General features: G+C 40.0%; 1 long non-coding RNA gene across 2 annotated transcripts; it reads right to left on the bottom strand.

The window, feature by feature from the left end:
- Positions 1 to 11,466: 11,466 nt before the first annotated feature.
- On the bottom strand, positions 11,467 to 26,657 carry LOC140531748 (uncharacterized). Of its 2 annotated transcripts, XR_011976422.1 has the most exons (4): positions 26,601 to 26,650; positions 12,488 to 12,612; positions 12,057 to 12,189; positions 11,467 to 11,538 (listed from the first exon to the last, which is right to left on the bottom strand). It is a non-coding gene; the product is annotated as an uncharacterized lncRNA (long non-coding RNA). The 2 variants fall into 2 exon arrangements; XR_011976423.1 differs by lacking the exon at positions 12,488 to 12,612 and having other exon boundaries at positions 26,601 to 26,657.
- Between the last annotated feature and the right edge of the window lie 410 nt (positions 26,658 to 27,067).

The following is a 27,067-nucleotide window of genomic DNA, read 5'->3' as shown; positions in this document are numbered from 1 at the left end:
AGAAAAATTGTTACTCTGAGAGACTTTTGTTAGGGATTGAGTCATAGAATTTGGAAACATCTACTGAGATTTGAATGTGAGAATTGTAATAAACTGGAAAGATATGGGCATCAGAATTGCTGTATGATTTGTAGACAAGTATAATTTTTCCTACTATAGATAGATGAGAATTTTATTGTTAGTCATATGCTAAGGTATGTTGCTGTCAGGGAGTACCCATAGTGTGGACCCAAGGAGACATAAAAGGAGACAGACAGAGACAGAGAGAGACACACAGGGTCATAGAGCTGGAGAGAGAGATATACAGAGATGGAGAGACACAGAGACAGAGAAGCAGACAGAGAAAGACAGAGACACAGAGAAGGAAAGCAGAAAGGAATTCATAAGTGCAGCAGCTAAGTGTGAATCTTTAAGTGATGGATATTACAGTTGCTGCTAAAGAGTAAGTCTAGTCAATTAGAGGAATAAATTGGAAGTAGAGAGTCAGAGAAGTCACCCACTAATGTAAATCATTTGGGTGACGTGTTATGCTCAGTGAGGTGTTAGTTACCCATAGCATAAATCAGTTCAGTTCAGCAGCTAAAGTATCTATTCATCATAGAAGCTATACTCATCACAGAATTTTTATGGATAGTTCCCATCACAGAAAGAAAACAATGGAATGGATAGTTCTAGAATTGTGAATTACTCTGACCCCAAGGGTTTTCCTTACTTATAAGTCTCCTTGACAAGTTTCTGTGAGTGTGTGCCTCTTCTCTCAGTAGGGATACTAAGTGTATTGGTGGGAGAGTGTGATCCCAGATTATGTGTGGATTGTAATATATTTATTATCTACGCATTTACTTTTATGTATAACCTGTGATGTTATGATTTTTTTGTCATTTGCAGTGTCATTTTGAAGGGCTAGCCGGGCAAATAGAAACACACTGATGAGGGCACAAAAGCTAGAGTTATGAGTAGAAGAAATATATTTCCCTTCAATAGGTTTGCCCTTAGTACCATGAGAGAAATTGAATATAACCATATGGTAGTGGTCCTTCCCCAGGAATCTAGAACTGATGGTGTGAGATATTAAAGTGAATAAATCAGTCCAGGGTGACAGTAGGTGCCCATCGATCCAAATGAGAAGTGAATTCAGACTTATTCCATAGATCTGTTATGTAGGATTAGAAGTGACAGAAGTAAAGGAGAGATCAAGATAAATTTCCCTAAAGATATTTGGGTAGCAAGGACCCCAGCTTCTGGGATAAGAACTCATTGTTTGACAAAAATTGCTGGGAAAACTGGATAACAGTGTGGCGGAAATTAGGCATAGACCCATACCTGACACCGTACACAAGAATAAAGTCCAAATGGGTACATGATTTAGGTATAAAGATTGATACCATGAATAAACTGGAGAAGCAAGGAATAGTGTATTTATCAGATCTATGGAGAAGGGAAGAATTCTTTACTAAAGGAGAGATAGAATGCATTATGAAATGCAAAATGGATAACTTTGATTACATTAAACTGAGAAGTTTTTGCACAACCAAACCCAATGCAACCAAAATCCGGAGGGATGTAGTAAATTGGGAAAGAATTTTTACAGCTAAGCTCGGGGATAAAGGCCTCATTTCTAGAATATATAGAGAACTGATCCAAATGTATAATCATACAAGTCATTCCCCAATTGATAAATGGTCAAAGGATATGAACAGGCAATTTTCAGAGGAAGAGGTTAAGGCTATCTATAATCATATGAAAAAATGCTCTAAATCACTATTGGTTAGAGAGATGCAAATCAAAACAACTCTGAGGTACCACATCACACCTATAAGATTGGCAAACATGACAGAACAAGAAAATGATAAATGCTGGAGAGGATGTGGGAAAGTTGGAACACTAATACACTGCTGGTGGAGCTGCGAGCGCATCCAACCATTCTGGAGAGCAATTTGGAACTATGCCCAAAGGGCTACAAAAATGTGCATACCCTTTGACCCAGCAATATCGCTACTAGGACTATATCCCCAAGAGATCATAAAAATGGGAAAGGGTCCCACATGTACAAAAATATTTATAGCAGCACTCTATGTAGTTGCCAAAAACTGGAAGTCAAGGGGATGTCCATCAATTGGGGAATGGCTGAATAAATTATGGTATATGAATGTAATGGAGTACTATTGTGCCATAAGAAATGATGAACAAGAAGACTTCAGAGAGGCCTGGAAGGACTTATATGACCTGATGCTGAGTGAAAGGAGCAGAACCAGGAGAACTTTATGCACAGCAACAACCACAGTGTGTGAGAGTTTTTTCTGGTAGACTTAGATTTGTGTAATAACACAAGAACTTCTTACCAAAAAAAAAAAAAAAATCCCAATGGAGGATCTCAAGGCAAAATGCCTGCCACACTCAGAGAGATAAATATGGAAGTCACTCACATATTGTAGCAGATCATGTTTGTGTATGTGTATGTGTTTGTGTATCATGTTCTGATTTGTTATACGATTTCTTTCATTTATCTTAGTCTGACTACATAGCATGACTATAGTGAAAATATACTCAATAGGAAAGTATATGTAGAATCTATACAGAATTGTATGCAGTAGTGGGGAGGGAGGGGGGGAGTGGGGGGTAGGTGGGGGGGATAAAATCACAATTGTATGGCAGTGATTGTTAAACATTACAAAATAAAAAAAAAAGATATTTGGGTAGCCAATGTTTTTTACTCCTCTTTTGTGTGGGTTGAACCACACAGCTACCCCAAAATAAATAATTAAAATAACCTTAAAAAAGATGTTTGAGTGGGAAGAAAAGACTAAGCTAGGCCATCATGGAAGACTATACAGAAAAATATGGCTCTGAAGGTGAACCTTGAGGGAAGAGGAGGGTTTGAAGATGTAATGGAAAAGGGACTATGTTCTATGCATTGGAAATGACCTGTGTGAAAACAAAGAAGTGAAAGAGGGGAAATGAAGTTCAAGGAACAACTAATAGTTCAATTTATGTTAAACACCAAGGTTACGAAGGGGGAGTTATGGGATATGAGGTTGGAAGCCAGCCTGGAGGGAAGAAATAGTGCTACACATCACTGGAAGTCTTTAAACTGAGCATGACCTTACCTGAAGAACATCATAGATTAGAGTCAGGATTTAAGGAGGGTTTAGACTCAATGGCTCCTGAAGTCCCTCCCAGATCCAAGCTGCAATTATGAAAAGGCAAAGCTCTTCTTTCCATTACCTCATGCTCCCTTCCAGGAGAGAGACTTCTGTGAATTGAATTGTTCTAGGAAGGCTTCACAAAGAAGGTGGGACTTAAGCTAAGCCTTGAATGAAAGACCAGAACTAGTTTGGTGGAAAACATTTCTGAAGTAGGTATCAAATCAGAATAGAGGCAAGTCATCCTTTCCAATCTGCTGTAAAACATCTCTATGTCATTAACATCTCCTGATGTGCTCTTTAATTAATTCTTTCTACAAACTCTATTTTGATTAATTAATCCAATCAAAGTACTTTATTGATTCTTATTCCCTCGAATGCATATGGGCTTTCTTACCTATAGGACAGGACCAGTTAGGCAGGTCCCAGATTAGCCCACTGCAGGTTTATTACCTTGGAGAACAACAATTAACTCCCCTGCTAAATATCACTGAAAGTTACAAGTTACCAAGGTGACCTGTGATCCATGCCAGGATTTAAATGGTGTCTGTCTTTGGGGATAATCTTTCATGAATAATTGCTACATTCTGCTCCATATAATTATTGGCACTCTGATTAGCCCAGCATTAATTATGGAAAGTGACTTTCTAATTACCAGCTGTGGAGAAAATCTTCTCAGCTCTGATACAGGTACACCATGTACACTCAGAATCTTTTGACACATTGGCATGACTGTGGTGGATTTTTTGACTCAAATGGAAGACACCTGAATGAGCGTAGAGGGCACATGGGTTTGTGGTTATTCCTGAAGGGATTAGGCAGCCTAGGACAAAACATTTGTACTGTGTGCACTACCCTTCCTCCTTCCCCATGATCCCAACATATTTATCCAGGTTCAAATGAGCCTCAGTGGCTGACATTTCTAGAGATCCTAATATCTAGTAAACCCACTTCATAGTATCACAGAATACCAAAGATGGAAGACACCTTAGAGAACATTTAGTACAAAATTATTTTAGAAGACTAAGGGTTGCAAAGGCCTGCCTGAGATCAAACTGCTAATAAGTGTACTTAATCGGCCATCTCACTCCAAATCCACTGCTATTGGTACTATATTCATTCATTCTCATCATCATCAACAATAAACATTCAATAAACTCCTACTACGTTCTTTAAACTCTTTGTTCACAAATGACTGTGCTCCCAATGTAGCCTCTGAGGCTAAGATGCAGTGGAGTATGAACTGATTCTCTGCTGCTTGTGCTAATTTTGGCCTGACAATTAACACCAAGGAAACAGAAGTTCTCCGCCAGTCAGTACCACACCATCCATATGTGGAATCATTGGTTACATCAAATGGTGAAATTTTGAATGCTGTGGATTATACTTTCCTGGGGTGATGAGGTTGACATATGCATTGTCAGAGCTAATAGTGTTTGAGAGATACTGAAAGAATGTGTGGGAGAGAAGACGTATTGGACTGCCTAACAAGCCAAAGGTTTACAGGGTTGTCATGCTGACCTCATTGTTGTATGCCACTGAAACCAGGACAGTCTGCAAGCACCATGCCAGAAACCTGAAATGTTTCCATTCGAATTATCTTAGGGACATTCTGAAGATTGCCTGGTAAGATAAAGAACAGTCTTGGAGGTCCTTTCTTGAGCTGAACTGACAAGCATTCAAACCCTACTGGAGAGAGCACCACCCTGATCGGCTGGCCACATTGCTCAAATGCCAAATGTACATTTGCCTAAAAGACTGTTTTGTGGAGAAACTCACACAAATCAGACATTCATATAGTTGCCAGAAGAAGTGATGTAAAAACACACTCAGGGTCTCTCTGAAGACCTCTGGTACTGATGGTGAAACATTAATATGAGACACTGGCACAGGAACACCCAGCATGGCATGCCCACATCTAAGAAGGTTCTGTGCATTATGTGCAAAGCAGAATTGTAGTAGCTTGAAAAAATGAGAGACAAGCACATTTAGAGATATCTCCCTCTCAAAGACACATTCAGACTATTTGTGTCTGACCTATGGCAGAACCTTTTGGGCTCACACTGGTATGATCAGCCACAGCTGGACACAATATACATTAACTCCAACATTTTTATGCCATTGGGAATGAGGCACAAATAACAACAATAATAACAATGTACTAAGTAATATCTATCACTGAGATAGAAAAAAAGGCAAAAACATGGCCCTTCCTTCCAGGAGCTCACATTCTAATGAGGGAGACAACACACAAACAACTATGTCCCAACAGGATATAGACAGCATAGATGTGAGGACTATAATGAGGGAGGACTAGGAAAGTCCTCTTGAAGAAGATGAAATTGGGGTCAAGTCTGGAAGGAAACCAGGGAAGCCAGGAGGTGAAAGTGAAGAGTATTTCAATCATGGAGGACAAAACAGTGCAAAGGAACAGGCTTAGGAGACAGTGCTATGAGTAAGAACAGAAGGCCATTGTTATTGCTGGATCCTAGAGTCCTAAGGAAGGAGTGTAGTACAAGTTTGGAAAGGTGGAAAAAGCTGAGCTTGTAAAAGGCTGTAAAAACCAAACAGAAAAGTTTCTGTTTGAACCTAGAGGTAATAACAAGGCACTGGAGTTTGCTGAGTCTGACATAGTCAAACCACATCACAATGGTAAAATGAGAAATCTGAGGCAGCAGAAGTATCAGCAGGCCATTGGTAATAGTCCAGGTAAGAGGTGATGATGGCTTACATCAGGGTGGTGATGGTGTCACAGGAGAGAAAGGAATATGTGTAAGAGATATTGAATGACAGAAATTGGCAATAGTTTGAATAAGTGGGGTGAGAGGGTAGGGAGATGAAGATGACACCTAGGTTTTGATTCCAGGTGATTGAGAAGATGGTGCCAATCTCAACAGCAACAAGAGGAAGAGGAGGTTTTTTGGGGGAAAGATAATGAACTTAGTTTTGGACATGTTGAGTTTAAGATGTCTACAGGATATATAATTTGGAATGTCCAACAGGCAGTTGGTGATATGGGAGATCAAGAGAGAGGTTAGGACTAGATAAATAAACCTGAGAATCATCTACATAGAAATGACAATTGAATCCATGAGAGCTGATGAGATCATCAAGTGAGACAGTATAGAGGGAGAAGAGAAGAGGTGTCAGGACAGATCCTTGGGGGATACCCATTTTGGTGGGTATAATCTGTATGAAGATCTAGCAAAATAGATTGAAAAGGAGTGGTCAGGCAGGTCAGAGAACCAGAAGAGTGAAGAAAAACTTGAGAGGAGAAATTTCAATTTGGTAGAGAAGGGAGAAGGGAGAAATTAGATTAGAGAAGGGAGAAGTTAGAAGAATGATGACCAATTAGGAAATTAATTTCAATAGTCCAAGGGGGAGATGAGGTTGTGAAATAGGGTATAGATTGCATAAACTGAGAAAATGGGACTGATGTCAGAGATGTTGTGGAGAGGAAATGGGCAAAACTTGGAAACTGATTGGATATGGGGATTGAGAGAAAAGAGTCAAGAATGGACTCTGAGGTTGTAAAATTAGATTAGCAGAAGGGTGGTAGTACCCTCAAAGAAATAGAAGTTAGAGGGAGAGATAGGATTTGAACTTTCTTTTAACTGAATTTTGAGATACCTAGAAGACATCTAGGACATGATTGGAAGACAAATAATAACTCCATATTGGTCCAAAAGAGAATATAATTCATAAAAAGAAAAATTTGGGGGTGAATTCAGGTCATAAATTAGTCCTTTCATTGAATTTAAAAACATGGAATGGGCAAGAAAATAAAATACAACAGTCTGTTATATACTAGAAACATATCTAAAAAGTAAAGAAGTATACAGAATAAAAATAAGAGACTAGAACAAGATGTCTATGCATCAGATGAAGGCAATAACAGGAGCTGCAATTACAATATCAAATGGTAAAAAAAATCAAAATATCCAAAGAGAGAAGGGAAACTATATTGTGTTTAAAGGAGTCATTGACGATCAACCAACATTAACATTAAATAAATGAACAAACTTAGCAGTACCAGACCTCAAACTATATATATTTTAAGGCAGTAATGATCAAAGCTATCTGGTATTGACTAAGAAATCGAAAGATGGATCAGTGGAACAAAGTAGACATACAAAAGACAGCAAATGATTATAGTAACTTTGTATTTCACAAATGTCAAGATTAGTTTTGGAGAGAAGAATTCACTATTTGGCAAAAATTATTGGGAAAGCTAGAAAGCAGTGTGGTAGAAATTGGGTATAGATCAATATCTTGTGCCATTTACCAAGATTAGGTCAAAATTAGATCAAAATTAGTATCAAAATGGATACATGTCCTAGATATAAAGGGAGATGTCATAAGGAAATTAGAAGAACCTGGAATATATTATCTATCAGACTTATGGATAGGAGAAGAATTTGAATAAACAAGGGACAGAGTATTGTGAGATAAAAAATGTGTAATTTTGATTACATTAAATTCAAAAGTTTTTGTGCAAATAAAACCAATGTAGCCAAGATTAGAAGGAAAGCAGAAAATTAGGGAAAATATTTTATAGACAGTTTCTAGGATACAGGTTTTATCTCAAATATATAGAAAACTTAGTCAAATTTATATAAATGTAAGTGATTCCCCAATTGATAAATGGTCAAAATGAACAGGCAACTTTCCAATGAAGAACGCAAAGCTATATGTAGTCATATGAAAAAATGCTCTGTCATTATTGATTAGAGAAATGCAAATTAAAACAACTGAGATATCATCTTGCACCTATCGTACTGGCTAACATGACAGAAAAGAAAAATTACAAATGTTGGAGGGGATGTGGAAAAATTGGGATACTAATACATTGTTGGTGAAACTGTGATCCAACCATTTCTAAGAAGAATCTGGAATTACCAAGAAGTTATAAAACTGTATACCTTTTGATCCAGCAATACCAACATTAGATCTGCTTCCCAAGGTAATGATGCAAAAAGGAAAAGAACCTATATGTACTAAAATACTTACAACAATTCTCTTTGTGGCAAAGAACTGGAAATTAAGGGGATGCCTATCAATTGAGAAATTGCTAAAAAAAAAAAAAAGCTGTGGTATATGGTTGTGAAGAAATACTACTGTGCTGTAAAAAATTATGAGCACACTGATTTTAGAAAATGGAAAGTGACATGAGCAGAACTAAGAGAATGTTGTACACAGTAACAACAATACTGTTTGAAGAATAACTGTGAATGACTAAGCTATTATGAGTATTACATATACTCAAATCAACTACAAAGGACCTATGAAGGAAGATGCCATCCACCTCCAGAGAAAGAACTGATAAATAGAAGTATGCATTGTATGGTTTTATATATGCATGTATTTATGTATGTATGTGTATATATAAATACATATACATTTACACACACATTTATCTATCTTTGTCACTTTGTCTTTGTCTTTGTGTGTGTTAAATGGTGGCCTCTAGTATGGGATAGGGAGGGAGGAAGGGAGACAATTTGGAATTTAAAATGGAACAAAAAATTAAAATTTAAAAAACATATTTTTAAATGCACACCAAATGGCATACCATGTAAATTCATAAAGAAAATATTAATTGAATTTCAAGAGATGATATGACTAAAATTGTAGGAGACTTTAATGTTTCTCTCTCAGAGCTGGACAAATTTAACAGAAAGATTAATCAAAAGGAAAATAGAGAATTGGACAAATTGTTGGAGAAGTTAGAACTAAAAGGCTTATAATAATTTTTGACTGGTAACATTAAAGAAAATATATATTACTTAGGACTATATAGCACTTTTATAAAAATAGACCAGGGGGAAAAACCTCTCAAAATCAGACCATTTGCTAGGGAATAAAAAGTATAAATAAGTATAAAAAAGCCTAGAAATATCAAATATATCTTTTACAAGTATAACAAAATAAAACAATGAATACAGAAAATACACTTAACTGTAATGTGCCTGTCACTGCCTCTTCAACATATTTTAAATTCGGTGTACATAAATTTAGTATCTTGGAATTCTTAACACTCTACCCCTATCCTCAGCTGTTTTCACCTCAGAGATGCTCTGCCTTTGCCTCTGCATGACTGCCATCTCTGAGGCTGAGTAGGGGAATGAATGCATAGACCTCATGACTCTCATGAGAACCAATACAGTCTTCACTACCCCTGCCCACATCAGGGATCAATTAGTGTCCTCAGGACTCTGGTCTCTGGTTTTTGCTCAGATCTCTTTCACTTGAGCCTGGCATAGCTTCCTATGCTCATTTAAAGAATCTCCACCACCACCACCACCCCCCGCCAAAAAAAGAATGGTTTTAGCTAACCAAATCTCCCTAGTGATGACAATCACTTCAAGAAGATGTAGCACCTGTCTAGGAGGCACAGAGTCTTTAATGGATAATGCAGGTTATCTCACACATGGCCAAAGCAAAGCCTAACTTTGAAACTTCAGGGTCTCATTGTCCTCTTTTACTTAAGAGAGTTCTCACAAAATTCTCTGTGGAGCATGGGGTTGGTGAGGGATGAGTCCTTCTGCTGCTTAGCTGGGATTGCCCTTTTTCATTCTACTTTTGGGCTGAGTCAGGAAGGTCAGTTGGATCCTCAGCAGGCTTGACTGCTACTACACTAAGATGGATGGGTTGCTCAGACACTGGGCATGGCTGTTACTGGAATGGGCCAGGTAGGACGCTCTGTCACTGGGCAGCTGCTGCCTTGTTGGGCTAGCATGGCTGGGAAGATTGCTCAGCCACTGGAACCTTCTCAAAGCTTGACATCTTCGATGGATGAGTTGATCTTCTGAACTCCCTGGGCTTTTCATTTGACTAACTTCATCCAGTGCTTGGCTGAGTGATATACTAAGTTCTCTTCAAGTGGAGGGTTATAATGCTAATTTCCACCTGGAATGCTACTGTGTTCTTTCAGACAGGACAATGACTCTTAGGTTAGGTATGGAAAAAATCTATCATCCTTCAGTTCACTTATGGCTCGAGCTCCTGGGTCCAGTGGAGATCACTACCTGTACCTGGAGCTGAGGACAAAGTACACAGAACAGAAACAGAAAAAAATTCATGCCTATTTCAAAGAGCTTTGGCAAAAAGAGAGAAGAAGGAACAGGGGAAGAAGTCCTTCTGCTCTCACTGGTTCAGTACACAGTGTCTGTGCCGTGGGTGAGATGCAATCTTCACCTTCTGTCAGCAACATGAAGGAGTATGCAAGAGGAAAAAGGTGTCTCAGTCTGGTCAATTTTAAAGATACATAGCCTGTTCTGGTCACCTTGCCAGTCAAAGGAGGCCTTATCTGCCCCAATGGTAAGGGATGAAGGGAGACTCCATATTAGGTGATCTGGGTATGCCCAGGCAATCGCCATTACACAAATACTAATTTATTTGATCCTTACAACCACCTTGGAAGAAAGGTACTATTATTACTCCATTTTACAGTTGAGCAACTAAGGCAGACAGAGTTTTGTTAAGTGACATGCCCAGGGTCACATAGTAAGTAATATTTGAGGCTGGATTTGAACTCTGATCTTCCTTCTCTAGACTGGATGCTCTATCCACTGTACCACCCAGCTGCCTCAGAAATTACTTTCATTTTTTAAAATGAGGAAACTGAGGTGTAGAGAGGAAAGCAGGTTGATCTTGGCCACAAAGGAAGTTCATGGCATTGTTGAGTCTAAAACAATGGTGCCAAACCCAAAGAAGATTGCCTAATATATTACAGCCCAATTAAATACAAATCTCCAGTAAGACCAAGTTGGTTGTTTTAATGTGTCATTTCTTGGATGTTTGACATTCCTCCTTTCAAAAAACCTTCCTGTGGAAGGAGTAAGGTTGTAGGAAGTCATACATGTGCAGTTAACTTTTTATCTGCTTTTACTCAATTTTACTCAGTTTGCTTAGAAAAAAAAATCTCTTTTTCTTTTTCCCTGTGGGCTTGTACCTTCTTGACCTTGTCCTCCTCTATGATTCCCTCCCATTGTATCTTTAACAACAGGAGAGATGGCCACTGGTTTGTAGCATGGCCTAGTGAGTTGGCTTCAAAGTCAGGGAGAGGTGGCCTTGAGTCTTGCCTCTGATACACCCAGCTGCATGACCCTGATTATGTCACTTAACCTCACAATGTTCTAGGCAACTCTAAGATATATGTCAAAGAAAAGATGCTAATCTGCTTTGGTAGAGGGAAATTTCTCCCCATGCCAAAGAAATCACAGTTCCAATCCACTGGGCCTCCTCCTCCTCCTCCTCTGCGTTTCTCATTCACTGCATCTTTAAAACAAAGAGAGAGGGCCACAGGTTTACAAAGACTTGCCTGAGACAGGGAGACGGACTATACAGCCACCCCAGTTCCGAGATCCTTCAGTGTCTGATGAGTTTCCAAATTCTGACCATGAAATACAAAATTAGGTCACAGAATCTTAGAACCTGAAGGAACTTTTGATATTACCCAGTTGGGCAGTCTAATTTAATAGATGAAGGAGGAAGGGCCCAGAAAAGGGAGACAATTTGCTCCAGGTCACACAGCTGGTTAGTAGGAACCCCAGGACTTGAAGCCTGCTCTCTTCCATGCCTGTGTTGTATTCACCTTAGCACGGTGATGTATCATTTTTTATCTTGAGATCTCCTCTGTGGGGTATAGATGTGTGACTTGCTTATAATAAATTTAAACCTATTCCCATTGCCCAACATGCCTCCACCTCCCAGAGGTCCCTGTGATATAACATCCTTGCCCTGTCTCTGGCTTCTAGTGTCAAACATTATCATTAGTATCCACTCAGTAGTTTGCTAGTCTTAAGCAAACAAACAAAAAACCCTTAATTTTTTCCTTCCATGGCAAAGCTTGGTATAAGATGGGGAGGAGGGAAGAGGAAAAGAAAGTAAGATTGGAGAGCTGCTTCTGACCCCTTTGTTTAGACAGAATGAATGACTCAGGGAACATCGCACTTCTGGGGCTCCAAGGCTGCCTTTCACTTTCTGAATAAAAACAGCTTCCTTCTCAAAGGCAGTGCCAAAGACTGGTCACAGAATCTTGGATCTGGAACAGAACGCAATGGCTTTTTAGAACAACTCATTCACCAACCATCCTCTCCTTCTCAAGCATACCTGGCAAATGGTCCTCTGGAAGACTCTCCTGAAAGCCACCAGCGATGGACAAACTGACACCTCCCAAGGCAACCCAGATAGCTTAGGACTAGTTCTAATCATTAGGACGTTATGCCCCTCCTCACTCCTGCCACAGCCTTCTCTTCTTTGGCTTAAATACTCCCAGTTCCTTCAACAAATCCGCATGTTATATGGATTCAAGGCTGTTCACCCTTCTTGCCTTTACCTACCTGGTCATCCTTCTACTTACCAATGTTGTTCTTAAACCACAGGACTTACAACTAAACACAGGACTCCACAGATGTTCTGAATGGGGCAGAATATAGTGAGACCATTGCCTCCTGATTTCTGGATGCTAAATCAGATCATGGAAGAGATAAATTAATGATCATAACAATTAGTACTTCCAGGCTTTCCTTCACCTTATAATTAAAAAAAAAATCCCTTATGAATGTGAATGGACTTTATCCCTTATACTAACCATTCTAGAAAAATGACAGCAGAGAGAGGACTCTGGGAAGAAAGCAGAGTATTACTGGTCAGAAAACTTTTGGGTCTCCAAATTTCCTTTACAAAAAAAAAAAAAAAGAAAGAAAAGACAAAGAAAGAAAAAACATTGCCTAAGAACAGCAGTAATAAACATGGGGTAAAGCAGTTGTCCTCCGAAGGAAATCAGACAAGACCTCAGGAAAGAGCCGACCTCCAGGAGTGGAGGTTTGGCCTGAATGAAGTGCAAACACCTCCAGGCCAACCCTGTGGAATCAACAAACAACAAGCCCTAAGGGCAGCTGGGTGGAGAGGTAGCCTCACCTTTAGAAACCCAGGTCCAAGACAGTGTGGGGATGTGACAGATAGGGAGGAGAAGACTGAAGAACCTTCCACTGGCAAGGGATGCTAACCACAGCTGCACTGACCAGATGGGTCCTGCGTTCTGGTGGCTGGGAGAAGGAGCTAGCACACACTTTGTGAGTATAGTAGCTGATTGGTGGGGACCCTGCTGGCTGTGAGCACTTGCAGGAGAGCAGAGTGCCTGGTTTCAGTTCCAGGGCAGAGAGGACCAGAGAGACTGAAGGATGCAAGATTATTTCCAGAACACTGTGGCTGGGGGCCCTAGCAGTAGCTTAGGAGTAGAGAACCCAAGGTTGGGCCCCAAGACAGAGCTCAGAAAATAATAGTAAGAAGAATCTGAGGTTTGGGATATCAGTCCCCATACCTTGGGACTACAACTTGATTACACTAATAGCTGTAAAAACAAAATAAAACAAAAATAAATAAATAAAATGAGTGAGCAAAGGAGAAAGAACCCAACCATAAATAGCTACTATGGGGATAGAGAAGATTTGGGTTCATATTCCAAGGAAGATAATGGAACCAAAAAAAAGCCACTCCTTTTTCAATGAGAAATTTCAAGTGGTCTCAGGCACAAAAAAAAGTTCTTGGAAGAGCTTAAAAAGGACTTTAAATCTTAAATAAGAGACTGAGGAAACATTGGGGGAAAAAAGAGCAATCCAAGAAAATCAAGAAAATTATGAAAAGAAAGTCAACCAACTGGAAAGTCAAAAACTCAAGGAAGACAATAATTCTTTGAAAACTAGAATTGGGCAAGGGGAAGCTAATGATATTCTAAAATACCACGAAATCATATAACAAAATCAAAAGAATGAAAAATAGAAGAGAAAGTGAAACATCTCATCAGAAAAGCAACTAATCTGGAGAACAGATGAAGAAGAAATAATAATGGGACTACCTGAAAATTATGATAAAGAAAGAATTTTGATAAATATTAACAATGAAAATTGCCCTGAAGTTCTAAAAGAAAAATGCAAATCGAAACAACTCTGAGGTACTACTTCACATCTATCAGGTTAGCTAATATGAAAGAAAAAGAAAATGATAAATGTTGGAGGGGACGTGGAAAAATTGGGACACTAATATAGTGGAGTTGTGAACTGATCCAACCTTTTTGGAAAGCAATTTGGAACTATGCCCAAAGGGTAATCCCTTGATCCAACAATACCACTACTAGATATCTCAAAGAGATTAAAGAAAAAAAAGGAAAATAACTTATTTGTACAAAAATATTTATAGCAGCTCTTTTTGTGGTGGCAAAAAAGTTAGAAATTGAGAAGGTACCCACCAGTTGGGAATGACTGAACAAGTTGTGGTATATGCTTTTGATGAAATAGTATTGTGCTACAAGAAACGATGAGAAGCAGGATGCTCTCAGAAATACCTAGAAAGACTTGGACAGGCTGATGCAAAGCAAAGTCAGCAGAACCAGAAGAACACTGTACATAGTAACAGCAATACTGTATGATAATCAGCTGTGAATGACTTAGCTATTCTCAGCAATACAACAATCTAAGACAATTCCAAAGGACTCATGATGAAAAATGCTATCCACCTCTGGAGAAGGAACTGATGGAGTTGGAAGACAGATTGAAGCATACTATTTTTCACTTTCTTTTGGTTTTTTTTTTGTCTTATTTTCCACAACCTAATATGGAAATATGATTTGTATGACAATGCATGTGCAACAAATTGCACATGTGTATCAAAATGCTTACTATCTCAGGGAAAGGGGAGGGGAGGGAGGAAGAGAGACAATCTGAAAGTCAAAAAATTTTTAAATGAATGTAAAAAAATTATTTTTACATGTAATTGGGAAAAATATTTTTCAAAAAAAAAAAAACAAACCCTCTGCCTTAGAGGAAAACAATTTTGTTGAAGTAGTTTACACTAAAAAGTGAACAATTGACAAATCTCCTTTAACTCCTAGGGACATTTAAAAAGAGGAGATTATTCATTTGAATTAGTTTCCTATTGATGGAATATCAAGTAGTGTGACTACATGAAGAATTTAGAGATATTGATAAGGAGGGATTTGGGACTGATGGCCCCTATTCTCAGGTCTCAGATCAAAGAATACCTTCCACAAGCTTCTCTACCTGGGTCCTGGAATTGCAGAGTGCTCACTGGGGTCTGGAAGAAGTTTTTTGACTTACTTAGTCCCCACTTGACTGAGCATCTTCCTAACTTTCCTTCTCTAGGACAGATCATCGCCCTATTTCATTTGTTCTCAGGGTATGGGGCTCACTAGATGATTAGTTCCTAGGCAGTTGCCCAGAAAGCACCATCCTTTTCTCAGAACTCAGTTCAATTCAAGTATTGTGGAAATACAATCAGGATAACATAGGATCTAGAAGTTTCTACAAGGATCAAAGAGCTTAGAATAGGATATTCCAGAAGTCAAAGGAACTGGGATTAAAACCAAGAATCACCTACCCAGCAAAACTGAGTATAATACTTCAAGGGAATAAATGGTCATTCAGTGATATAGAGGACTTTCAAGCATTCTTGATGAAAAGACCAGAACTGAAGAGAAAATTTGACTTTCAAACACAAGAATGAAAAGAAGCATGAAAAGGTAAACAGGAAAGAGAAATCATAAAGGACTTTCTAAATCTGAACTGTTTACATTCCTACATGAAAAGATAATATTTGTAACTCTTGAGACTTTTCTCAGTATTTGGGTAGGTGGAGGGATTATATACACACACACACACACACACATACACACACACACACACACACATAGAAAGCACAGATTGAGTTGAATCAGAAGGGACGATATCTATAAAAAAATAAAATTAAGAGGTGAGAGAGGAATATATTGGGAGGAGAAAGGGAGAAATGGAATGGGGCAAATTATCACTTATAAAAGAGATAAGAAAAATCTTTTTCAATGGAGGAGAAAAGGAAGGAGGTGAGGGGAAAAGTGAAGCTTACTCTCTTCACATATGACTTAAGGAGGGAATAACATGATCACTCAGTTTGGTATGAAAATCTATCTTACACTACAGGAAAGTAGGGGCGAAGGGGACAAGTAGAATGAGGGGGATGATAGAAGGGAGGGCAAATAGGAGAAGGGAGTAACAGAAGTAAACACTTTTGGGAAGGGACAAGGTCAAATGAGAGAATAGAATAAAGAGCGGACAGGGTAGGATAGAGGGAAATATAGTTAGTCCTACAGAACATGACTATCATGGAAGTCTTTTGCAAAATGACACATATATAGCCTGTATTGAATTGCTTGCTTTCTTAGTGGGGATGGGTGGGGAGGGAGGAAGGGAAAGAAGTTGGAATTCCAAGTATTAGAAACGAATGTTGAGAATTGTTACTGCATATAACTGGGAAATAAGAAATACAAGTAGTGGAGTATAGAAATCTGTCTTGCCCCACAAGAAAAGAGAAAAGATGGGGATAAGGGCAGGGTGGGGTGTGCTAGAAGGGAGGACACATGGAGGGAAGAGGTAATGAGAATGCGAGGTGTTATGGGGTGGGGGAGGGGAGAGAAAAATTGGAACTCAAAATTTTGTGGAAATGAATGTCATAATCTAAAAATAAATAAATTTTTTAAAAAAAGAAAGAAAAAACAAAGACAGCTGGGGGAAGAGAATTGGCCAAGAAACAGATGAATGTCACATGCATCCTTTTATTAAAGATTCCTGAAAGTAGTTGTGGGAGGAAAGAGCTGTCAGAAGAAACTGAGTTGAGTTCTTTGTGGGAGGTGCTGGGGTCAATGATAGCTGGCACTGAGCATGAGTTCAGTCCGCCCAGGAAGACTTGAACACCAGCTATTTACTGACTTAGAAGCTCCGACATAATTCTGTCCTTTCTGCTCTCCCACCCCCTAATCTTGGTTCACTTGTTTTTGGAATGACCTGCTATAAATAATACTGATGTTAGTCAGCATAATATTATTCCGTTATAATTTTGTACCAATATTTGTTTAATCACTGCCCAAATTAATACTTTGCATTTTTCCTAGCAGAGGAAACACTGCTATGAATATTTTGGTACATGCGGGACCTTCCCTTCTGTCACTGACCCTGTTGTGGTCAGAATATGCTCAACAGTGGAATCATTGGCTCAAAGGAAATGGATAGTTGGGTGACCTTTCTTGGATCATTTTACTTTGTTTTCTTGAATTCATAGTTTTCTCAATAATGTGTTAGTATGCCTGTCCTCCCACAGTCAGTCCCACATGAACTATATTTCTGTATTTTATCATCTCTTCCAATCCAATGAGTGTGAGATGGCACCTGGGACAGCATCACCTCACTTCCTCGAGAGCAGAAGCTGGCTTTGGAATTGGGGGTGGAGGAGCAGGACAGGGTTTCACTGTGGGGAAGAGCTTTACACCCAAGATTTTGTTGTTTGTTTGCCTCAAAGCAGGCTTCTCTCCACCTACCAGCAAGGCATGCTATCTGGCCTCAGAAGGCAAGAACATAGAGCAACATACCATGAGGAGGTCACTGTTGTGCTGTTAGACATTTCACTCCGACAGTGCCTCCCTGCCCAGGGTCTTGGAACGGCCAGGCTCTCCTTTGACCTAATATCCTCATACAAGAAAAAGCTTGTGTAACAGGACTGTGGAATAACTAAAGCAGGCAGAATCCCTGGCTCCTATCCAGGCTTGTGTACAAACATATCTATTCTCAGAGGCAAGTGCTCCAGGAGGGGACTTGGACAGGAATCAAATACTCATAGGAAATATAGCAAGCCCTCTATTAACTAGTATTCAACAAAGTACAACCCTCAACCAATAATCTTCTCTACTTCATTTCATATCAGAGAAATATTTTAGAGGTCAAGAACAGGGATGTTATGATTGATGGAGGTCTAAGGCATACTCAACCAGGTGGAGCAAAAATCTAGGTAATGGGAGTTGAGAAAGTCAATGAATTGGAGGTGGAAGCTGGGAATAGAAGGTGTTCAAGGAGGCATGAAAGTGTACACTGAAATCCTTAACTCCTTGAGAAAGGTGAGGAAATGACCTGGATCCCTGTCTACCTAGATCTGTTCAGTCTCTTCCAGTTCTAAACCCATGACTCCATGATCCTCTGACAGATGGAATTAGCCTAAAAGAAGGAGAGGCTGTTAATGAGGGTGGGGAGAGGAGGATCAAGAAGTAGAGATGAGGCACAAGGAATTGGAATTCTCTTTCCCCTGCCCTGTGTTTGTGTATATGGACCCAGTAGAATACTGGAGGGAGTAACCAGGGGTTGTGTCTTCTGAGAGTGCCACATGATCAAGAGTGTTGGGTGAAGAGATGAAGGGGATTTCGTTAATAGTGGAAATGGAAATTAACACGGGAAGATGGAAGATGGTCTCATGTGTACCAAAATAATGATGATAATGATAATGATGGTGATGGTGATGTTGATGATGATGAAGAAGATGACAAACATTCATATAGTCCCTTAAGGTTTGCAAAGCACTTTACATATGTTAGGTCGTTTTATTCTTTCAACAATTTTGTGAAGCAAATTTTATTATTCCCATTTTACAGATGGGGAAACTGAATTTGAGAGAGATTAAGTGAGAGTGAGCACAATGGAATGGAAGGGGACAGGAAAAGATGGGCTTTGGATGGATAAGGCTGAGGTGGATGGGGATGGGGATACATAGTAGTGCAGGAAGGATATTTGCCTCAGTAGATGGTCATTCTGAATCTCAAGGATAAGGGAAAGAGGAGCAGGGAGTCTGCTTACCACAGCATTGGGAAAGAACCAAGTAATCAGGGTCCCCACCCTTCAGGGTCATTTCTATGATGATAGAACAATGACCCCTCATGGCATGTTGCTCTATGTTCTAGACGTCTGAGGGCCATGCACATAAACAGGAATAAAAAGAAACTGGCCAGATAGCATGCCTTGCTAGTAGGTGGAGAGAAGCCTGCTTTGAAGCGAGCAAATAACAAAGTCCTGTACGCAAAGCTCTTCCCCTGCTCCTCCATCCCCAGTTTCCAACCTGGGCTTCGGCTCTCAAGGAAGTGAGATGATAGTGTCCCAAACAATTCTCAAGTTTCATCTCACAGTCGCTGGATTGCAGGAGATGATAAAATGTAGAAATAGTTCATGTGGGACTGGCTGTGGGAGGACAGGCATACCAACACATTGCTGAGAGAGCTATGAATTCCAGAAAACAAAGTAAAATTATCCAAGAAAGGTCATCCAACTGCTTCCTTTGACCCAAGGATTCCCGTTATGTATATTCTAAACACAACAGGGTCAGTGACAGAAAGGAAGGTCCCATGTGTACCAAAATATTCATAGCAGTGTTTCTTCTGCTAGAAAAAAATGCAAAGTATTAATCTGGGTAGAGGTTAAACAAATATTTGTATAAAAACATAATGGAATAATATTATGCTCCAAGAAATGACAAATAGGAGGAATTCAGGAAAATGTATGAAGGCATGTACAAACTGGTTCTAGCTCATTACCTCCTAAGGCACCCATTACATTGGTACACTACTCCAATTCTTACAAAGCTCCTTGGTTGAGTTTAACTCTGCCTCTCTATAACTAGCTTTCATTAAGCCTAGTTGGTCCACAGGGAAAAGGAAAGGAAAAGGGGATTGACATTTATAAAGAGCCTGCCATGTGCTGGGCACTGTGCTAAATTCTACAAATATAGAGCCTGGCCGTTCCAAGGCCCTGGGCAGGGAGGCACTGTCGGAGTGAAATGTCTAACAGCACAACAGTGACCTCCTCATGGTATGTTGCTCTATGTTCTTGCCTTCTGAGGCCAGATAGCATGCCTTGCTGGTAGGTGGAGAGAAGCCTGCTTTGAGGCAAACAAACAACAAAATCTTGGGTGTAAAGCTCTTCCCCACAGTGAAACCCTGTCCTGCTCCTCCACCCCCAATTCCAAAGCCAGCTTCTGCTCTCGAGGAAGTGAGGTGATGCTGTCCCAGGTGCCATCTCACACATCCCCCATTTTACAGTTGAGAAAACTGAGGCAAACAGTTTAAGTGACTTACCCAGGGTCACATAACTAGTAAAAATCTGAGGCTGGATTTGACCTCAGGTCCTCTTGACTTCTGGTTCAGAGCATCACCAGCTAGAGCCATAAGTGTTCACGTGCCTGCTTCAACGTGACAGACCTGCTCTGATTTTTTTTGTCCATTTTAATCATTGCTAAGTCTTTTGATTATTACTCTTGAAACTTGATGGTGGGGGTTTGTTTTTATTTATTTTTATATCCCCAGCACCAACCATGGTACCTTTCATACAGTAAGCCCTTCTGAAATGCTTGTTGATTGATTGACTGCCTGATATAAGATGGGTCCTTCACCCCTCCACCATTCTGGTCAACTTCCTCTCCCCCAATTCTATTTGTCAGTGTCCCTTTTAAGAGATACGGTGCCCAGACCTGTATAGGATATTCTAGATGAGATCCGACCAAGGCAGGATAAAGTGGGAGCATCACTTCTCTCATCGTGAACAATATCCTATTGGTACAGCCCAAAGCCTTATTCAATTTCATTTTTAAGCAACCTTATCACTGTTGGCTAAGTGGTTTACAACTATCACATTGTGGCGGTTAGGGGTGCAATGGATAGTGATAGACTTGGAGTTTGGCAGAGCTGAGTTCGAATTTGGCCTCTAATACTTCCTAGCTGTGTGACCCTGGTCAAATCATTTAACCACACAGCCTGCCTCATTTTCCTCATCTGTAAATAATAGCACCTCCCTCCCAGGATTGTGAGGATAAAATGAGATAATGTTTGTAAAGTACTTTATAAAACTTACAGCGTTATATAAATACTAGCTATTATTAAATGATTATTATTATGTAGCTAATAGACAGGCAGAGGAAAGGCATTAGTGCAACAAATCTCTCTCCCCATCCCCATCTTCATCTAAAAGATCTTTGTGGCATGATGGAAGACCTCAGAATAAAGAGATGGAGGTAGAAAGAAAACTTCTACATACACATGAAGTTAATTCTGTGAGAACATTGCCAGGGATAATGGGGTGGGAAGAGAGTTTGGATGTCCTCAGCAGGTTAATGTATCTCTGATAGACAAAGCTCAGTAAGGTTGGGATAGAAGAAAGGATCTGGGACAAATGCAATTGCAAAGGAGTATGGAGCGCTTTTTTTTAAAGGACTGAGTGGAGAGTTAGAAAGAACAGAACATGAGCTGATTAAAGAGGCTCAGTTCAGGGAGGCAGTCTAGTAGGGCAAACAGAATATTGAATTTGGATTCAGAAGACCTTGATCTGCTACTTACTCCCATATAATTTTTCTTCTCTGTGGGCCTCAGTTTCCCCTTCTGTAAAATGAGAGCATTAAACTAAATGACTTCTAAAGTCCCTTCCATTTCTAAATCCTACGAATTCTAATGAAAGCAGAGGAGAGTACTGTTGAACAGAGAAATCATTCATTTTAGGAAAACTCATGAGAACTCACAAGTTTTAACAAAAATAAAAACGTATTGGGGGCAGTGATTTAGGTGTAGCTGAAAGAATGCAGAACTACTTCTGCTCCTCTACCTTATTCCCCCTAGTGTGGATTAGTGAAACCCCAGGACGACCTGGATGGCCCAGGGACAACTGACCAAATGCATGATAGGATTTGGAAAGAATATTTGTCTGGATCCAAAGATCAAACAGGTCTGAGAGAGGCCCCTTGAGGGGTAGCGGAAGTTGTCAAAGAAATAGATGTGACTTGGGGTGCCTTTTGCTGTACCATCTGTGTGTAGCTGTAGGTCTTGCTTCTAAAAAGAGCTGAAACAGCCCTGAGGCTATAGGCTGGCTCACAAAAGATCTCAGGAAGAAGGTGCCTAGAAGTTGCAATTCAGTGGAGAAGTATAAGATGTCTAAAGTAACTCAGCAATTCATCAAGGAAGCAGTAGGTAAGTAACTTTAATTCAGTGGGATGATAAGTCAGCAGAGAAAGCAACCCAGCAAATGACATTAGCGACTGTGGGGGAAAATAGCAGCTTTTGTGGCCAAGTATGTTTCTACAGATTACAGGTGTTTCTACTCTCATTGTTTGCATGGGAATCTGTGGGAGATTGTGCCTCTGTAGATATGAGGATATAGTTCTCGCTTGTTACTTACCTTACTAGACTGTAGAATTCAGTAACTTTCTTTTGAATTAATGCATAGTTTGGTTTGGTAGAAGGAAACTAATGCATGGGAGCTCCTGAATCGTGGTTTTGAATAGATGCTGACATAGAGAGTAACTTGAATCTGTGTATACCTCTCAGGGGGCCATATTGATAGGGCACCTTAGGCTAGAGCAAGAGTTTAAAATCTGAACAGGATCTTAGAAATCATCAAATCTAGGAGTTCTTAGTCTAAGGATGATGGATAGGGTGTTAAGAGGTGAATGCCAGGGTCAAGAATTTGAACTTTCCTTGAGTAAGGCAAAACCTCAGTAAGAATTGAGGGTCTTCTGGATGGTCTGCTTCCTCTACCACTGCTGAGCATCCCCTCCCTCCCTCCTCTTCATGACCCAAGCTCTTTTCTGTTTCCATCCCTCCAGTCCCATAGGACCAACTTCTCATCAGGGACTTACGGGATTTCCCCTTTGGGATGACTAGTAATTTCAAAACAGGAGCTTAGAGAGGGAAATGCTTAACCCAAAGAAATGAATCTTTACAGTAGAATCCTAGACACTGTTTCTACCTGTGGAGATGATATTTTTGCATTAGATAGCTCTTTCTTTCCTTAAATCATGCCACCTATATAGCCACCTTCTCTTTTCCAGTTTCTTTCTCTGTTTCTGCTCTGACACATGGCAAAAAGATCAAAGTATTAGAGATTCAGAGCTAGGAGAGTCCTTAGAGATCACATAACTAAACCACTCATTTCATAGATGAGAAAGGAAACTGAGACCCAGAGAGATGAAGGTTTGCTAGAGACTGTACTGGGGTCACACAGCCAGTAAGGGTCTGAGGTGGAATTTGAACCTCTGAAGTGCCACTCAGATTATATCACCTTGGGCAATTCACTGGCCTGGATTTCAATTTCTTCATCTGTAAAATGAGTTAATACTTCCCTTTTCTGCCAACCCCACAAGGCTCCCTGCTACCTCCTCCCTAAGTCTCCTCCTGTATCCCTAGTTGGTGAGATTTTCTTTCTCAAATTACCCTGTATTTGGGGCAGAGCCAAAATGGTGGAGTAACAGGATGAACTTTCTAGAGCGCTGCCCTTAAGCCCAGTCAAATATCTGTGAAAAATGGCTCTAAACAAATTCTGGAGCTGTAGAACTCACAGAATGACAGAGTGAAGCAAATCTCCAGCCCAAGACAGCCTGGAAGGTAGCAGGGAAGTATCTATTGTGCCATGATGGGGGTGGAGCACAGTCTAGCATGGGCCACTGGAACAGAGGAGACCTGAGTAGGCCTCAGGGGAACTGAATCTCTTGCACCTGTGACAGTTACCAGACTTCAGAACCCCAAAACGCTGAGGACAAATTGGAAGGTCAGTGGAAAAAGCCTATGGGACCAGTGTGGGAGAGTGGAGTGATCTGGTCCAGCCCAAGGCTGTCAGAGGGGGAAGGGGATGGAGGAACCTGAAGCAGCCACAGCAGCAACAGGGGCAGCAACAGCCACTGTTTCTGGAACTCTAGGCTCACAGATTGTGGGAGTATCAAGCACGTAACAGTATACCCTCCACCCCCACCAGATGCAGAGATCTACCTTGACAAAGAGCTCAAAAGTCAAATAAATGGTTGGGGAAATGAGCAAAAACCAAAAAAAAAAAAAAAAAGAATCAGACTAAAGAATCTTACTTTGGTGACAAGGAAGACCAAAACATGCAAACAGAAGACAACAAAGTTAAAGCTCTTCCATCCAAACCCTCCAAGAAAAATATGCATTGGTCTCAGGCCATGGAAGAGCTCAAAAAGGATTTTGAAAATCAAGTAAGAGAAGTAGAGCAAAAACTGGGAGGAGAAATGAGAGTGATGCAAGAAAAACGAGTCAACCGCTTGCTAAAGGAGACCCAAAAAAATGCTGAAGAAAATAAAAATGTAAAAAATAGACTAACCCAAACGACAAAGAGTTCCAAAAAGCCAATTAAGAGAAGAATGCCCTAAAAAGCAGAATTGGCCAGATGGAAAAGGAGGTCCAAATGTTCATTGAAGAAAATAATTCCTTAAAGATTAGAATGGAGCAGAGGGACTTTATGAAAAATCAAGAAATAATAAAACAAAACCAAAGGAATGAAAAAATAGCAGACAATGTGAAATATCTCATTGGAAAAGCAACTGACCTGGAAAATAGATCCAGAAGAGACAATTTAAAAATTATGGGACTACCTGAAAGCCATGAAAAGTGCCTAGACATCATCTTTCAAGAAATTGTCAAGGAAAACTTTCCTGATATTCTAGAACCAGAGGATAAAATAAATATTGAAAGAATCCACCAATTTCCTTCTGAAAGAGATCCCAAAAGCAAAACTCCTAGGAATATTGTATCCAAATTCCAGAGCTCCCAGGTCAAGGAGAAAATATTGCAAGCAGCTAGAAAGAAACAGTTTGAGTATTGTGGAAATATAATCAGGATAACACAAGATCTAGCAGCTTCTATTTGGAATATGATACTCCAGAAGTCAAAGGAATGAGGATTAAAACTAAGAATCACCTACCCAGCAAAACTGAGTACAATACTTCAGGGGGAAAAATAGTCATTCAATGAAATAGAGGACTTTCAAGCATTCTTGATGAAAAGACCAGAGAGGAATAGAAAATTTGATTTTTCAAATACAAGAACCAAGAGAAGCATGAAAAGGTGAACAGGAAAGAGAAATCATAAAAGACTTACTAAAGATGAACTGTTTATATACCTACATGGAAAGATAATATTTGTAACTTTTTAGACTTTTCTCAGTACCAGGTAGTTGGGGGGGGGGGGATTATATACATATAGATAGAGGACACAGGGTGAGTTGAATAGGAAGGGATGATTTCTAAAAAAAAATAAAATTAGAGGGTGAGAGAGGAATATATTGGGAGGAGAAAGGGGAAAATAGAATGGGGCAAATAAAAGAGGCAAGAAAAAGCTTTTTCAATGGAAGGGAAGAAAGGGGAGGTGAAAGGGAAAAAGTGAATTTTACTTTCATCACATTTGGCTTAAGGAGGGAATAACATGAATACTCAATTTGCTGTGAAAATCTATCTCACACTACAGGAAAGGAGGGGAGAAGGGAATAAGTGGGAGGTTGGGAGATGATAGAAGGGAAGGCTAATGGGAAGAGGGTGTAATTAGAAGTAAATATTTTTGAGGAGGGATAAGGTCAAAAGAGAGAATACAATAAATGGGGGGCAGGATAGGATAGAGGGTAACATAGTTAGTCTTCCACAGCATGACTTTTATGGAAGTCTTTTGCACAACTACACATGTATAACATATATAGAATTGGTTGCCTTCTCAGTGGGAATGGGTGGGGAAGGAAGAAGGGAGAAAAGTTGAAACTCAAAGTTTTAAAAACAAATGTTAAAAATTGTTTTTACATGCAACTGGAAAATAAGAAATACAGGTAATGGGGTATAGAAATCTATCTTGCCCTACAAATAGAGGAGATGAGGATAAGGGAAGGGAGGGGTGTGATAGAAGGGAAGGCAGATTGGGGGACGGGGTAATCAGAATGCACACTGTCTTGAGGTGGGTGGAGGGGAGAGATGGGGAGAAAAATTTGGAAGTCAAAATCTTGTGGAAATGAATGTTGAAAACTTAAAATAAATAATTTTTTTTAAAAAATGAATTGCTTTATGTGGAAGAACTTTGAAAACACAGTTTTTTGCACACCCAAAGGCTTTTAGGAACAAGTCCACACATGGAATATTCTCAGTGGCCCATTTTCTGCACACACATTTTTATGTCTATCTTCCCATTGTTTCAAGATCTCTCTCTTGGTTTGGGGAATGTTTGCATTAAAATCACAGTTGCTTCCTTTTGCCTATTCTCCTTTCTTATAATCCCAGGTCCTTGCACCCTCTTCCCGCCTTTGTTCTAAAAGACCTTATTTCTAACCAAGATGTTTCCTGGGGTGGTGACATCATCTTCTGTTAACCAGATTCAGCATTGTCCGTAGTCCGAACTTCTCCATCTTGTATAGTTCATTTCCAGTGAAGGAAGGTTCTGTTTCCTGACCACTTCGACCTCCCAAAACTCACCCCTAACATACATGAAGGCTTCTTTTTGTCTGACCCTGCTGATTTCTCACCAGCATGCCATTTCCATATCTTTTTGGCATTTCCAATCCAATTTAGTAAGCATTTATTAAGTACCTACTATTTACAAGGCAAGAGGCAGTATGTTACAATGGATGGAGAGTTGACCTGGAAACCAAGTAGTGGGATCAAGTCCTGTCTCAGGCTTATTTAGGCTGTGAAGGTGGTCAGAAAACAGAAGTCTCTCTCTCTCTCTCTCTCTCTCTCTCTCTCTCTCTCTCTCTCTCTCTCTCTCTCTCAACACTTGCCTCTTTTAGTCACCATTGGGTCAAATCTCAGTTATTCTGCTCTCATCTTCCTACTTCTTACCTTGTGCACTAGAGGAGAGGAAACTTAGCAACCTCCATTGCACCAGTGAGACTTACTCTACACTCCAAGCTTTGTTCATCATCTAGTTGGAGCCCCCATTGTGTTCTCACTTCATTCCGTCATGTTCTCTGCCAATGAATGAAGTTAATTAAGAGGCCTGGAGAGGCACAGTGGTAAGTGCTTGGGTCTGAATGGTAAAGGAATTTAGTATTGACTGATGATCTGGGGTACAATGCCTTCCATCCCTCTTCTGGAGAGAATGTGAGAATGACCTAGTAGAAGACTGTCCAAAAAAAAAAGCCTGCTGAATACCAGTAACTACGCAGCCTCATCTGTTCCAAAGCAGACCTGGTGAGCAGATGTGGGCTGGGCAAGCTTGGGACAGACCTGATCTGGTTTTTTTTTGGGGGGGGAGAGGCGGAGGGCGAGGCAGTGATGGAGATCAAAGGATTCTAGTGTGAGCTGAT

Source organism: Notamacropus eugenii, chromosome 3 (assembly GCF_028372415.1).
Source record: "Notamacropus eugenii isolate mMacEug1 chromosome 3, mMacEug1.pri_v2, whole genome shotgun sequence".
In the NCBI taxonomy this organism is placed as follows: Eukaryota; Metazoa; Chordata; class Mammalia; order Diprotodontia; family Macropodidae; genus Notamacropus; species Notamacropus eugenii.
This window is presented reverse-complemented; position numbering and strand designations above follow the sequence as displayed.